This window comes from Spermophilus citellus (assembly GCF_964194105.1).
Source record: "Spermophilus citellus genome assembly, chromosome: 2".
In the NCBI taxonomy this organism is placed as follows: Eukaryota; Metazoa; Chordata; class Mammalia; order Rodentia; family Sciuridae; genus Spermophilus; species Spermophilus citellus.
This window is the reverse complement of record NC_138183.1, coordinates 248,261,305-248,276,297: the sequence shown is the minus strand read 5'-3', so window position 1 is coordinate 248,276,297 and position 14,993 is coordinate 248,261,305. Positions and strand designations below refer to the sequence as shown.

General features: G+C 43.0%; 1 pseudogene across 1 annotated transcript; it reads right to left on the bottom strand.

Annotated features, from left to right (window-relative positions):
* Nucleotides 1-237: 237 nt before the first annotated feature.
* LOC308641912 (solute carrier family 25 member 33-like) lies at nucleotides 238-14,758 on the bottom strand (annotated as a pseudogene). Its single transcript has 4 exons — nucleotides 14,691-14,758; nucleotides 9,471-9,644; nucleotides 8,484-9,317; nucleotides 238-384 (listed from the first exon to the last, which is right to left on the bottom strand). The product of its transcript is annotated as a solute carrier family 25 member 33-like (transcript).
* Between the last annotated feature and the right edge of the window lie 235 nt (nucleotides 14,759-14,993).

Genomic DNA, 14,993 nt, shown 5'->3' with positions numbered 1-14,993 from the left:
TTCTTTTTCTTTTCTTAATTAATGAACTTTCTAAAAAAGATATTTTTTTTTTAAAATTAAATAGCATGATTTAATTTAGTTGCCTCTTAAACCTGAATCCTCTTAAGTTAAAAAATATAATTAACTATTAACATTAATAAATTTAAACCTTCCAGAAAGCATGAATCCAAAAGGAAATGTCCAGCAGGTGACAGGAGCCAGATGCTCTATGGCCTTTCCTATTTTGGTATCAGACACTCTAAACATCAATGGAAAAAAAAATCTCTAGTTTCTCAGTTTTATTCTCTTAGAGCACAGTGTGTGGCCTGCTACTGCATATGGTCCTCCAGCAGGTACACAATTAACTCATAGGTGGAAAACAGGATGGCAGTATTTGGGATCTGCCTGATTGTTGTAGGGACAAATGAGGCAAGGCACTGAAGATAGCAGGAAACAGTTTTATTTGGCTGCAGCCAGGTTCAGAGGGCACAGCTTTTGCTGTAATCAATCAATCCCCTTAACCCCGAGTTCAGGGAGTTTCAGAGTTTTATACCCAGTGTGTAAGGGGGAGGGGCTCAGAAGTTCACAGTCTGCAGAAATTCACACAAAAGCAGCTCTTTTTCCCACTGTTCTGGGCAAATTAACTCTTCAAGGACAACACCTGAGAAGGGGAGAGGAGCTTCTTCTCCCCTTTCTTTTCTCCCCCACCAGCTGTTACCATGGAGCCCAATTGTAACTTATCTTAAAAATGTAGACCATCTCTGTGAAGCCCAGCTCAAGGCCAGAGGCCTTGTTTGCACATTTCTTCAAGGCACTATACTGGATATGTTTGTGAAAAACCAGTAAGGGGGAGTCCAGCACCTGGAGTGCTGGTATCTTCTCGGCCAGTGGCCAAGTAAACAGGGTGACACCAAAATAGGAAGTGTATCTACATTGGACTCTTTCTCAGAGACTCTTTTGCTGACAGTCCTAAAATCAGCCATGGTGAAAAGGGCTTTTCTGTGGAGAAAGGCGGTGTCACTTCAATTCCCCCCTTTAATGATGCTCCCCACAATTTAATCCTTTAAATTTAAGAGCATCATTACCATTATATTGGCTTAAAACCTTATACAATGTCAAAACCTTAGTTGTTGTCATCCTTTCAACAGCAACTGCTTTAGTGGACCCAATAGTTTTAATGCACAGTGGAGCCAAACATGGGAGCAATGAACAGGTTAACAGCAGAATACACACTACACTTGTTAAGCTTTTAAATCTACCAAGAATTGAAAACCATTTCCCAAAATCATGTTTGGGACCTAAACTTTAATTCCCTTCTAGGTATGAACTAGCACATGTGCTAATTCTCTTGTGTTGTTGGCTATATTCGTAACTGTTTGTCTATTGTCATCCATTTGTATGCAACAATCTGAGCTTTTGAACTCTCCACATATTTCTTTTTCCTCAGCCAGTAGGTAATCTAATGCCAAGCAGTTTTGATAGTTAGCCACTCGCATCTGGTCTGTTGTGTGGCTAGGAGGTCAAAGGCTGTGGCAGTGGGATTAATAATAATTTCTAGTACAGCTTGTAAGTGAATAATTCTATTTAACATGTAAATAGGAGTTCTATAGCTCCAACTGTCATTTTGTGCCCAGGTAGCTGGAGCATAAGTGGCAATAATCCTCTGGGGTTGCCTGTTACCTTCATCCCAAGATTGGTGACCTCCTAAATCAAGTTTCTTTCCAATGGACCTCTTTTTCCTTTCCAAACAGCCATTCATCTATAGCATTACTCTGGTGGGACAGGCCCTAAATATATGTTTTACCACCTCTTGGTTTTAGTGGATTTCTTGACACATGGTTCACATGATCTCTATGGTTGGAATAGGAGTAGGGCAGAATCCCTTAAGGTTATCAAAGGAAACCAAACTAAATAATACACTTACATTTTGGTTAGCATAGGTTAAACAGCATGAATTAACAAACCAAACTAATAACACCAAACAAATTCTAGAAAACTTATATAAGCAAGATAAAAAAGTATAAGTGAAATGTTGTTACCCAGAGTCCAGTCAGTAGATGTTACTGTTATCAAACCAGTAGCAAAAACCAAACAGAGAATTATGTATATATCTAGAAGCAAAGGGTGGAAATACATTATAGTACAAGAACTATCTTAGAAGTTAAAAGAGTTTATTAGGCCTGTGGGAAGTTTATCTTTCACTGTGCATTGATTGGCCAGTCAGTCCTTCCTGTATGGCTGAAACAGGGCCGTAGTCTCCTCAAGCTTCAGCCCTGCATAGACCAGTCAGCTTCCAGAGTGACTGGAGCAGGGCTGTTGTCCTTCTGATCCTCAAGCTTCTCTGGTGCTCCTTTTTCTTTTGAATGGTCAGCTTCAAGGGCGTAGCAACATCTGGAGAGCATGCCCTGTCCGCAGCTGAAGTCATGAGTCTGATGTAGTGAATCCAGGGACCTCTCTGTCTCTCTGCAAACTTGACTGCAGTTGGGGTGGATAAAATAACAGTGAAAGGGCCCTTCCAAACAAGTTCAGGGGTTGAATATTTCATTCTTTGACCCAGATTCAATCTCCAGGCTTGAAGGAGTGTGCACCTGTGGTCAAATTTAGTGGCAATCTTTCTCTAACCCATTGGTTGAGAACCTGTAAAGTTTTCCCTAAGGCCTGAAGCTGTCATCTCAGGGTTAATTTCCCTACCTCTCTTAAGTCTCCCTGTAGTCTCCTAATAAGAGGGGGGGCTCCCATATATTATTTCAAAAGAAAAGAATCCAATCCTCCTAGTGGATCTAATCCTCAGCAGTATAATAGGGAGAAGTTCATCACAATATAACTGAGTCTCCTGACACAGCTTACCCAATTGAGTCTTAAAGTCCTGTTCATCATTTTAACTTTACCAGAACTCTGCAGCCTATAGACAGTATGTAACTTCCAGCTGATGTTTAAACTCTTGTCAGTAATCATATCACCTCTGCCCAAAAGCTGGCTCATTTTCTGAGCCAATAGTTATTGGGGCACCAAATCTGGGAATAATTTCCCAGAGAAGCATCCTAGTATCTCCCTAGCCTTTTCAGTGCAGGTGGGAAAGGCTTCCACCTATCAGAATATGAACACATAAAAACCAAAAGTTATTTATAGCCCCGTGAGCGTGGTAGTTCAGTGAAGTTTACTTCCAAGTCTTCAAAAGGTGTTCCTCCTATAGTTTGGATTCCTGGTGGGAGCTCTGGCCCCTGACAAGGATTGTTGTGAGTACAAACCTCACATTGTTTGTAGATCATCCAGGTTTTGCTTGTGAGCTGGGGGACATAAAAATGTCAACTCAGAACTGTCTCAAGTTCTGTATGTCCAATGTATTCCTGCAGAACTGTCTGATAAAAGCTGGGGCTAGAATCTCCAGGATGGCTATTCCAGCCATCAGAACATCTCCACCATCCTCCTGGGAGAAAATTTTCTTTTTCAATCTTAAATCACTTACTTTCATGTTGGGAATATGTTGGTTCCCATTCTGTTAGCTAGTCAGCCAGGCAGAAGGACAGCATTTAAACCTGGGACTGGATTTTCTTTCCATTTCTTGCAGACAACTAACCTGGCCTCTCTGTCAGCTCTCTGGTTGCCCTCAGAATCCATAGTGTTTCCCTTCCGATGACCTTGGCAACATATAATCACAGCCTTCTTGGGAGCCCACAGTGCATCCAAAAGTTTAAGAATTTCTTGCCCATACATCATGTCCCTTTTCTTTTCTCTCCTGAGTTAATTAGCCTACATAAGGCCATATGAACAAGAAGAGTAGTTAACCTATATTTTGAGTCTATGTAAATATCCACACAGATTCCTGCTGTCAACTGAGGTGCTCGAATCAAAGCAATAAGTTTTATTTTTCGTGCTGAAGTTCCCTGAGGCAGAGGTTCTGCCTTGACAATGGAGTCCATGCATATCCAGCAAAACATACCTCATCTTTTATAAAACTGCTTCCATCTGTGAAGCAGTTTGTATCAGTGTCCTTGAGAGGTCTGGTCTGCTGGAGAACACTTCACCCATGACCTCAACACATTTGTGATCAGGTTTTTTAGGTCCAAATGGGCAGCAAAGTTGCTGAGTTTAGAGTTCTGAGGACCTCAATGCAGATACATGGGTTTTCACATAACATGCCCTGATATTTGATCAATCTTTCATTAGTCAACCAATAATGTCCTTTATACTTTACCAATGTCAAAATTGAATGAGGAACTCTGATAACCAATTCTTGTCCCATGGCCAGTTTATCAGCTTCCAACACCAGAAGAGCTGTGGCTGCAAGGGCCCGTAAACAAGGTGGCCAGCCTTGGGTTACAGAGTCCAGCTGTTTGGACAAATAGGCCACTGGATGGTGCCATGTCTCCAGCATCTGAGTCAAAACTCTCACAGCCACTCCAGACTGATCATGGACATACAGAAAGAAAGGCTTTGTGAGGTCATGGAGCCCTAATCCAGGTGCACTGGTGAGTGCTTGTTGAATGTCCTCAAAGGCCTTTTGCTTAGTTGGCCCCCAAATCAGAGGATCTCATTCTCCCCCCTTTGTGGCTTCCTTAAGGGGTTTTTCCATGAACAAAAAGTTAGGGATCCATATATGGCTGAACCCAGTAGCCCCCAAGAATTCTCTAATGTGATGGCAGGTTGAAGGGACTGGAATTGAGCAGATCTCCTTTTTTTTTTTTTTTTTTCTTTGAGGCCCAGTTGTTCTGTTCTGTTGTTAAGTAAGATGGTAACCAAGGTATTTGACCTTTTGTCTTGATAGATATGGGCTTTTAAGTCAGAGTCCAGTGCTGTCCCAAGGATGGTGTATTGAAGTCCTTGGGAGGAACTGTCATTTAGGGAAGGGAGGCATACATAGAGCCTCAGGCGCTTTAAATGCAGGATTTTTTTTTTTTTGTTATCTCCTAGTGCAGGATCTTGGCTGTTAGGATTCTCCAACTCTTAAATCTAATGTAAATCCTAGCAGAGACTGATGACATGAGACATTATTTGTATAAAAGGCACCTATGTCAATCTCGCTGTGGGTCATCTGCCAAGGTTGGAGGGCAGCGGTGTGGTCCCATGCGGGTCCCATTGTGGCAGCCACATTGTTTGTGCCTACCTAGGTGTTTCTCTTTGTTTGCATGGCTTTATCCTCCTGCCAGGTGGGAGCCTGCTCTGATTGTATATAGTGACTGCCCCACTTGTGTTTTTGTTCAGTAAGCCTGGGTGCATGGGGCTCTGTGGCCCTTCCTGTTGGTGGCTCACAGCGTGTGGCTTGGAGCCAGGGTGGCATGTCCTTTTGGAGTGAGCATCCTATGGCCCACTATTGGCTGTTAACATGAACATATTCCTGGTTCATTTGGGGGATTGCAGCAGCTGAGCCCTCCTGAGGTGCTGGGTCCTGTGCATCAGATGCAGTTGTGTGTGTCTATGGGACCCCTGCCATATTCATCAATCACAGACTTCCGAGCAAGTGGGAAGAAACTGAAAGAAGGGGCTGGGGCCCAAACATTCATTCCTTCTCTGTTCAAGGCTTAGCATTTGAGCATGGCAGTGGGTACTTGTCTGCCGGGGCCACTGGAGGCTTCCCCTTTTGTCTTGCCGTGCTTTTTTTCCTTATAAACATTTGGACCATTGGCTTTGTTCTAGTGAGTGACCTTTGGGTTTGTAAGGAGATCCATCCTCCTCTTTATCTTTCTGGTCTGCCTGTCTTTGAGTCTCTGGGTTTCGATTGATGAAAACAGTGGTGGCCACCTTAATCAGCTCAGGGTACACTTCTCAGTAAAGTCCTCTAGGATTGTAATTTTTGGCAAATGGCTTTCTGAGCCTGTCCCACAAAGGCTGCATTGATCACCTGTTGCTTGCACCTGTGCATTTCTTCACTGACTAACTTGCACTATGGCTGCAATGTTTGTATGGTGCCCCTCCTCTCCCAGGCACCTCTGGGCAGGGAGAAGGGTGGCAGTGGTGTTGGCCTGGACATTTAGCTCTGAGTCAGTTGGGCACATCTCTTTTGCTCATTGCTGCCAGTTTCATAGGGCAGAGGGGCCTTAGGCAGATGTGGGGCTGAGAGAAATGTTCAGAGCTATGGAGGGTGTGAGAGGGAGATGCTGAAGCAGCAGGAGGCTTATCTCAGCTCTGTTTGTCTGCAGATGCACTCAGCTTAGGCTAGGGCTCAGGGCTGGCTCTGATTCCTTCTAACTCTTGGGCACAGACAGTGTGTTTTTTTCTCTCTCTTTTTTTTCTATTCTTTTAGACTTTCTCTAAGGGCTTCTTGACATCTCTTTATCTTTAGAACTTCTTCTTTGTTGGGGCCCATCCTAGGTCTGGATAATGGGCTGCACCAGATCAGTCATGGCCCAGGGTTTCTCCATGTAGGAGGGAGTATGATTTTTCCAGCTTATGAGCTCAATTGTGGTGAAAGGCTGGCACACAAAACTGACTTGTCTCTCTCAGATGTTTTCCTCTGGTCAATATGGGCAGGTCCTTTAGTCCCTTGCAGGGGCATCTGGAGAGTTCTCATCTGAGTTGTGGCTCTAGTCTTGGGACAAATCACCCACCTTAATCTTGGGAAGTGAAAGAGTCTTTGGTTCTAGGAAGCCTTTGGCTCTGAGGACATCACAGAGGATGGAATAGCTAGTATTGGGGGGCCATCACTTGTTGCCCCTGAGGACAAGGGGGCTAGGGGACAGCCTGTTGTCCCTGTGGTCTTGGCAAACTTGGGTAGAGTGGCACATAAGGTCCTGGGTCCTCTTCTGGCTCAGGAGAAAACTGTTTCCTTTCCTGTCCTTCCTAGTCAGGTTTTCTGTTTAGCTGCTTTCCGCTGGGTCTTAGAGACCACTATGCACCTGGCTAACATCAGCTTGGACTGTCCATCTAGACAGGCTCTCAACCAAGGGGGCTGTTTCTGTACAATCTCTTGCCAGCAATCAATATAAGAGAATTGGTTCAAGGGTTCCAACAACAATCAGATGGACCTCGGCAATGACTCTCTCATCTAAAGATCCTTCTGGTGGCCAGCCCACATCTTGGGTGAGCCACTGCAACATTTGTGGAGTGAGTCTCACCCCACAGTTACCAGGAAAACTGTCCTAAAGGTTTCTAACACACATTTCAGAAGGCTCAGTTTCCTTAGTGTGCCTCCCATGTTCCACCCTATATCAGTGTCACACAGTTAGAACAAAACACACCTAGGACAAGACTCGCTTTGTCCATCTCTGGCCGCTCCCCTCATAGGGACTTAGGGCACTCTTAGCCTTGTGGGTCAGTATCAACCCCTGACCTGGAGCTTTCACCTAGACATTGGTTGGTGAAATTCTGCCATAGACTGTATGAGGTGCCTCAGAACCGCAGATCAGGACTCTGCATTTGCTTCGGCCCTCGGGTTGGGTCTGAACCCTTCCCTTTGTCCATCTCATTCACACACTTTCACACAGACATGGACAGAACAAAATTTCTATACACCCCAATTCCAACAATTCCAAACCAAACTAAAAGGGCACCACGGTTTCCCCTCTGCTCACTGACCCTGATCAGGGGCTACTCAGGCGACTCTTTGTTTCAGCTCCAACCACTTTGGAGGGTACTCAGGACCCAACGGAGGTTGATCAAGCCTCTCTTCCATCCACTTAGGCCTCAAAGGGGAAGTCAGGTGGGCTGCAAAACCAAATGGACCTGGGTCCTACCTGTTCAGCCGGGCCATGCTCCAAAACCCTAATTCTGATTCCTCATGCCTTTGGGTTCTGTTGTGCTCTGAGGTGGCAGCCCCAGGGCGCTGGGTGAGTCAATCACCCTTCAGGCCAAGAGTGGCCTGGGTGCACCAAGGGAACCGCTGTTCTCCCACCACACAAGGGAAGCCGGTCCCCGGAGACAAGAGAGGCAGAATAGCCTTCCTTACCTCCTCTGTCCCATCTGAGACGCCAAAAATATTGTAGGGACAAATGAAGCAAGGCACTGAAGACAGCAAGAAACAGTTTTATTTGGCTGCAGCCAGGTTCAGAGGGCACAGCTTTTGCTGTAATCAATCAATCCCCTTAACCCCGAGTTCAGGGAGTTTCAGAGTTTTATACCCAGCATGTAAGGGGAGGGGCTCAGAAGTTCACAGTCTGCAGAAATTCACATAGAAGCAGCTTTTTCTTTCACTGTTCTGGGCAAGTTAACTCTTCAAGGACAACATCTGAGAAGAGGAGAGCTTCTTCTCCCCTCTCTTTCCTCCCCCTGCCAGCTGTCACCATGGAGCCCAATTGTAACTTATCTTAAAAATGTAGACATCTCTGTGAAGCCCAGCTCAAGGCCAGAGGCCTTGTTTGCACATTTCTTCAAGGTACTATACTGGATATGTTTGTGAAAAACCAGTAAGGGGGAGTCCAGCACCTGGAGTGCTGGTATCTTCTCGGCCAGTGGCCAAGTAAATAGGGTGACATGAAAATAGGAAGTTTGTCTACATTGGACTCTTTTGCTGACAGTCTTAAAATCAGCCATGGTGAAGAGGGCTTTTCTGTGGAGAAAGGGGGTGCCACTTCATGATGAGCTGGGCTGAGAGTCCTCTATAGAAGATGAGGTAGCCTTCCTCCCAGAACACCAGGCAGCTGTCTGGATGAAGGACTTGTACTTGGTGCCCTCCTCCTGGAGCCGAGTTCTAATGACCTGGTGTGGATAAGCAATGCAGGAGGCACATCCCTTAGAAAGAGCAGCAGCTGCCATGAGTCCAAAAAAACTTGTGGAATTTTTCTCAGTTCCACTTGTGGAAGAGGCTAATGGATCTTCTTTCAGATACTTCTTTAAACTTTCATAAATAGCAAAACAGATGATAGTTCCTGAGGTTCCAGCATATGAGGCAGTTAGTCCTCTATAGAAGCCATGGATGCCCTCTGTCTGGTAAACATATCCAGTGCACTGGAGTGTGTTCATCTTCTTGGAGCCCCTTATTTTTCCCTCTAGCTGTATCCGAGTTTTAACCATCTATATAGGATTCATTAAGGAATTTGTGACAAAAGCTGCAGAACCAGCTGAGAAAATATGCACAATATTGCTATTAGGCACGAAAATGTCATTAAATTGCTCTTTGGAGTAACATGGAAAGTACACAGCCCTTGATGGTGCCACTCCAACCAAATTTGGACCCAAGCCTCTAAAGAGTGACTTTGGTCCTTCCTTCTCCAGGATCCACTTCAGAACCTGTAGGAGTCCAGGTGTCACCAAGTCAGTCTCACCATTACAGCTCCATTAATGGTCCCCAGATGAACCTGAGGATAACAGATGTCCAGAGAGCAAGTCTTAAAGACTGTAGCCTGGTCTTAATGACTTCTAGTGGGCAAGTGAAAATAGCACCAACTGTGCCCCCACACCAGCCACTAATTGTTAAGGAGAAAATGCCTGGCATCCCAGGGCGAGTGGGGAGTGGGGGAAGAGGCCCCGGCCCCTCCCCCCCGTCCCGTGCGGAGCCCACGGAGAAGGCCCCATGGGGGTCCTAGAGGCGGGGAGCTGGGGCTGGGCCTTAGGCTCACCCGCCAGCGAAGAGGGGAAGCAGCGTGTTCTCCTTCTGCTGGGTGCTGGGTGCCTGTGGCCATGGCCTCCCCGGCTCCGTGGCCCGCGGGAGGGATGCGCAAGGTCCCGGTCCTCTCGCGCCCGCTGTCCGATGGGGCCTCCACGTGCAAGCGGGCTCCGCAGTCCCACAACCCCTGGGGCATCCGCAGGTGCCTCACCGGCCTCTGCCAAAATACAGGTTTTTTAAAGAAACTTAATGACATATAAGTGAATAAGACAGACAACACATTAAAAATTTAAAGACTATTCTTGGTATAAATGAAAACTCACCAAAGAGGCAGAGATCATGAAAGTGAACTAAACAGAAATCTAGCTGAAGAGCTTAATAAGCACAAGTAATAAAATGATGGAGAGATAAAAAGGAGATCAAGTGTAACACGTAACTTGAAGACAAATCTTTTGAACAGAACCACTTAAAGAGCGATGCCTGGAAAGGAATGGGGGGAAAACAAACAAACAAACAAACAAACAAAACACCCTGCAAGGCTTATGAGAGACCAATAAGTAAAAGATAGCATCACAGACATTTCTGAGGATCATTACAGATCATAGAATCATTTGCAAACTTTTGTTCCAATATGATGGCAAACCTAGAAGAAAAGGGAAGATTTATAGACACAGACAACCTACCAAATTTGTATTGTTTTTTATTTTTTCTTTTTAGTCATACATAACAGTAGAATGTATTTTGACATATCATACATACATGGAGTACAACTTCCTATTTTTGTGGTTGTACATGATGTGGAGTTACACTAGTTGTGTATTCATTATTGAACAAAAGAAAGTTATGTCTGATTCATTCTATTCACTTTGCATTCTCATTCCTCCTCCACTGCTCCCACTCTCCCTTGTCCAATCTAGTAATTCCTAATTCCTCCTTTCTCCACCCAACCCCTTCCTATTGCGAGCCAGCATCCACATATTGGAGAGAATGTTCAGCCTTTGGATTTTGGGAATGGCTTGTTTCACTTAGCATGATAATCTCCAGTTCCATCCATTTCCAAGCAAATTCCATAATTTTATTCTTTTTTATGGAAGAGTACTATTCCATTGTATATATACCACATTTTAAAATGTATTCATCTGTTAAAGGGAACCTAGGGTTGTTCTATAGCTGAATTATTGTGAATTGAACTGTTATGAACATATATATTGCTATCATATGCTGATTTTTTATATATGACAGTGAAATGCATTATAATTCTTTATTATGTATTTATTTATTTATTTTTATTGGTTGTTCAAAACATTACAAAGCTCTTGACATATCATATTTCATACATTAGATTCAAGTGGGTTATGAACTCCCATTTTTACCCCGCATACAGATTGCAGAATCACATCGGTTACACATCCACATTTTTCCATAATGCCGTATTAGTAACTGTTGTATTCTGCTACCTTTCCTATCCTCTACTATCCCCCCTTCCCCTCCCCTCCCATCTTCTCTCTCTACCCCATCTACTGTAATTCATTTCTCTCCTTGTTTATTTTCACATTCCCCTCACAACCTCTTATATGTAATTTTGTATAACAATGAGGGTCTCCCTCCATTTCCATGCAATTTCCCTTTTCTCTCTCCCTTTCCCTCCCACCTCATGTCTCTGTTTAATGTTAATCTTTTCTTCCTGCTCTTCCTCCCTGCTCTGTTCTTAGTTGCTCTCATTATATCAAAGAAGACATTTGGTATTTGTTTTTTAGGGATTGGCTAGCTTCACTAAGCATAATCTGCTCTAGTGCCATCCATTTCCCTGCAAATTCCATGATTTTGTCATTTTTTAGTGCTGCATAATACTCCATGGTGTATAAATACCACATCTTTTTATGCATTCATCTATTGAAGGGCATCTGGGTTGGTTCCACAGTCTAGCAATTGTGCATTGTGATGCTATGAACATCGATGTGGTAGTATCCCTGTAGTATGCTCTTTAAGGTCTTCGGGGAATAGTCCGAGAAGGGCAATAGCTGGGTCAAATGGTGGTTCCATTCCTAGCTTCCTCAGGAATCTACATACTGCTTTCCAAATTGGCTGCACCAGTTTGCAGTCCCACCAGCAATGTACAAGAGTACCCTTTTCCCCACATCCTCACCAGCACTTGTTGTTGTTTGACTTCATAATGGCTGCCAATCTTACTGGAGTGAGATGGTATCTTAGGGAGGTTTTGATTTGCATTTCTCTGATTTGTAGAGATGGTGAGCATTTTTTCATGTACTTGTTGATTGATTGTATGTCCTCCTCTGAGAAGTGTCTGTTCAGGTCCTTGGCCCATTTGTTGATTGGGTAATTTGTTATCTTATTGTCTAATTTTTTGAGTTCTTTGTATACTCTGGATATTAGGGCTCTATCTGAAGTGTGAGGAGTAAAAATTTGTTCCCAGGATGTAGGCTCCCTATTTACCTCTCTTATTGTTTCTCTTGCTGAGAAAAAATTTTTCAGTTTAAGTAAGTCCCATTTGTTGATTCTAGTTATTAACTCTTGTGCTATGGGTGTCCTATTAAGGAATTTGGAGCCCAACCCCACAATATGTAGATCGGAGCCAACTTTTTCTTCTAACAGACGCAGAGTCTCTGATTTGATATCTAGCTCCTTGATCCACTTTGAGTTAACTTTTGTGCATGGCAAGAGGAGGGGATTCAGTTTCATTTTGTTGCATATGGATTTCCAGTTTTCCCACCACCATTTGTTGAAGATGCTATCCTTCCTCCATTGCATGCTTTTAGCTCCTTTATCAAATATAAGATAGTTGTAGCTTTGTGGATTAGTCTCTGTGTCCTCTATTCTGTACCACTGGTCCACCCGCCTGTTTTGGTACCAGTACCACGCTGTTTTTGTTACTATTGCTATGTAATATAGTTTGAAATCTGGTATCGCTATACTGCCTGATTCACACTTCCTGCTTAGAATTGCTTTTGCTATTCTGGGTCTTTTATTTTTGCATATGAATTTCATGATTGCTTTATCTATTTCTACAAGAAATTCTGTTGGGATTTTGATTGGTATTGCATTAAACCTATAGAGAACTTTGGGTAATATCACCATTTTGATGATGTTAGTTCTGCCTATCCATGAACAGGGTATATTTTTCCATCTTCTAAGATCTTCTACTTCTCTTTTTAGGGTTCTGTAGTTTTCATTGTATAAATCTTTCACCTCTTTTGTTAGGTTGATTCCCAATTATTTTATTTTTTTTTGAGGATATTGTGAATGGAGTGTTTTTCCACATTTCCGTTTCAGAAATTTTGTTGCTGATATGCAGGAATGCCTTTGATTTATGCGTGTTGATTTTATATCCTGCCACTTTGCTGAATTCATTTATTAGTTCTAGTAGTTTCTTTGTAGACCCTTTGGGTCTTCTAGTTATAGAATCATATCATCTGAAAATAGTGATAATTTAAGTTCTTCTTTTCCTATTTTTATGCCTTTAATTTCTTTTGTCTGTCTAATTGCTCTTGCCAGTGTTTCGAGAACTATATTGAATAGAAGTGGTGATAGAGGGCATCCCTGTCTTGTTCCAGATTTTAGAGGGAATTCCTTCAATTTTTCTCCATTCAGAATGATGCTAGTCTGAGGCTTAGCATAGATAGCTTTTACAATGTCGAGGTAAGTTCCTGTTATCCCTAGTTTTTCTAATGTTTTGAACATTATGGGATGCTGTACTTTGTCGAATGCTTTTTCTGCATCTATCGAGATGATCATATGGTTTTTATGGTTAAGTCTATTGATGTGGTGAATAACATTTATTGATTTCTGTATACTGAACCATCCTTGCATCCAAGGGATGAATCCTACTTGATCATGGTGCACAATTTTTTTGATGTGCCTTTGTATCCGATTTGCCAGAAATTTATTGAGGATTTTTGCATCTAGGTTCATCAGAGATATTGGTCTGTAGTTTTCTTTCTTTGAGGTGTCTTTGTCTGGTTTCAGAATCAGGGTGATGTTGGCCTCATAAAATGAATTTGGCAGAGCCCCCTCTTTTTCTATTTCCTGAAATAACTTGAAAAGTATTGGTATTAATTCTTCTTTAAAGGTTTTGTAAAACTCCGCTGTATACCCATCCGGTCCTGGGCTTTTCTTGGTTGGTAGTCTTTTGATTTCTTCTTCAATTTCATCCATTGATATTGGTCTGTTCAAATTGTGTGTATCCTCCTGACTCAGTCTGGGCAAATCATATGACTTAAGAAATTTATTGATGTCTTCACTATCTTCTATTTTATTGGAATATAGGTTTTCAAAATAATTTCTCATTGTCTTCTGTATTTCTGTAGCATCTGTTGTGATATTGCCTTTTTCATCCTGTATGTTAGTAATTTAAGTTCTCTCTCTTCTTCTCTTCGTTCATTCTTCTATGATGAATGAGAACAGCAGGGGGATTGCAACCACACCACAAATGTTAACCTCCCAGCTGAATGCTTGCAAGGAGAGGGAATCTACAGTTCCCTTGTGGTATAGGCTATATGCCCACCAAAATATTTTGACCAGCTGCAGCCCTGTGCTCTGAGAGCCTGGAGGAAGTTACCAGCTGGGGGAGGGACAGTTTCTATACAGGGTTTAAGGCAGAAAGCCACTGAGGAGGTGCCACAGTTTATTGAGAGAGTAAACAAGGTGGTAGAAAGAAAGGTGTCTCATGAAGGAGCAAGAGTGGCCCTAGCCAAGAAATTGATCAGAGACGGATTAAATAAGGAACATATAGCAGCAGTGGCACCAGCACAAATGGCACACTGAATGATTAGATTTTGGCCACCCAGGATATAGGGACACAAGCAGCTAAAGACTCTCTACTGGCCTCAGCTATGGCAGTTGCATAAAAGCATGACTAAGGAGATTTGAAAACAACTAGTCAGAGACTGAAAAAAAAAGTGCACCCCTTTTCCCATTGACCCTTTACAACCTGCTGGAGTGAATTCCCAAGAGTTAAAAACTAGTGCTTATGGCAAATGGATGTCACTCTTTATGCACTTTTTGAAAAAAAAATATTCATGTAATTATTGATACCTATTCAGGCTGTGTAATGGCACAGTCTCCATAGGAAAAACCACCAAAAAAGTCATCTCCCATCTACTGAAGTGTCTTGGAAGTGTGGATGTTCCCATGTCTATTAAAACTGACAATGGGCCAGCCTATACTAGCAGGATATTTCAAGCAGTTTGCAATCATTGGCTTGTACACCACTTACCTGGGATCCCCAATAACCTTCAGGCTCAAGGCATCATAGAAAGAATACACAAGAAATTTAAAAACCATACTACAAAATAGAGGGGGAGGGGACTATACCAATTCCCCTCATGATTTCTTGAACAAAACCTTATTTGCTTTAAATTTTCTTTCTTTTTTGTAGAAATTTAGCAGCATATAAGCATTGGGCCCTCCTCACAGGGCCCTCCCATCTACCTATGGTCTCATGGAAGGCTCCCATAACAAATGTATGGGATGGTTCGAGGCCCCTCCTAATCATGGGTGGAGGGTTTACATATGTTAA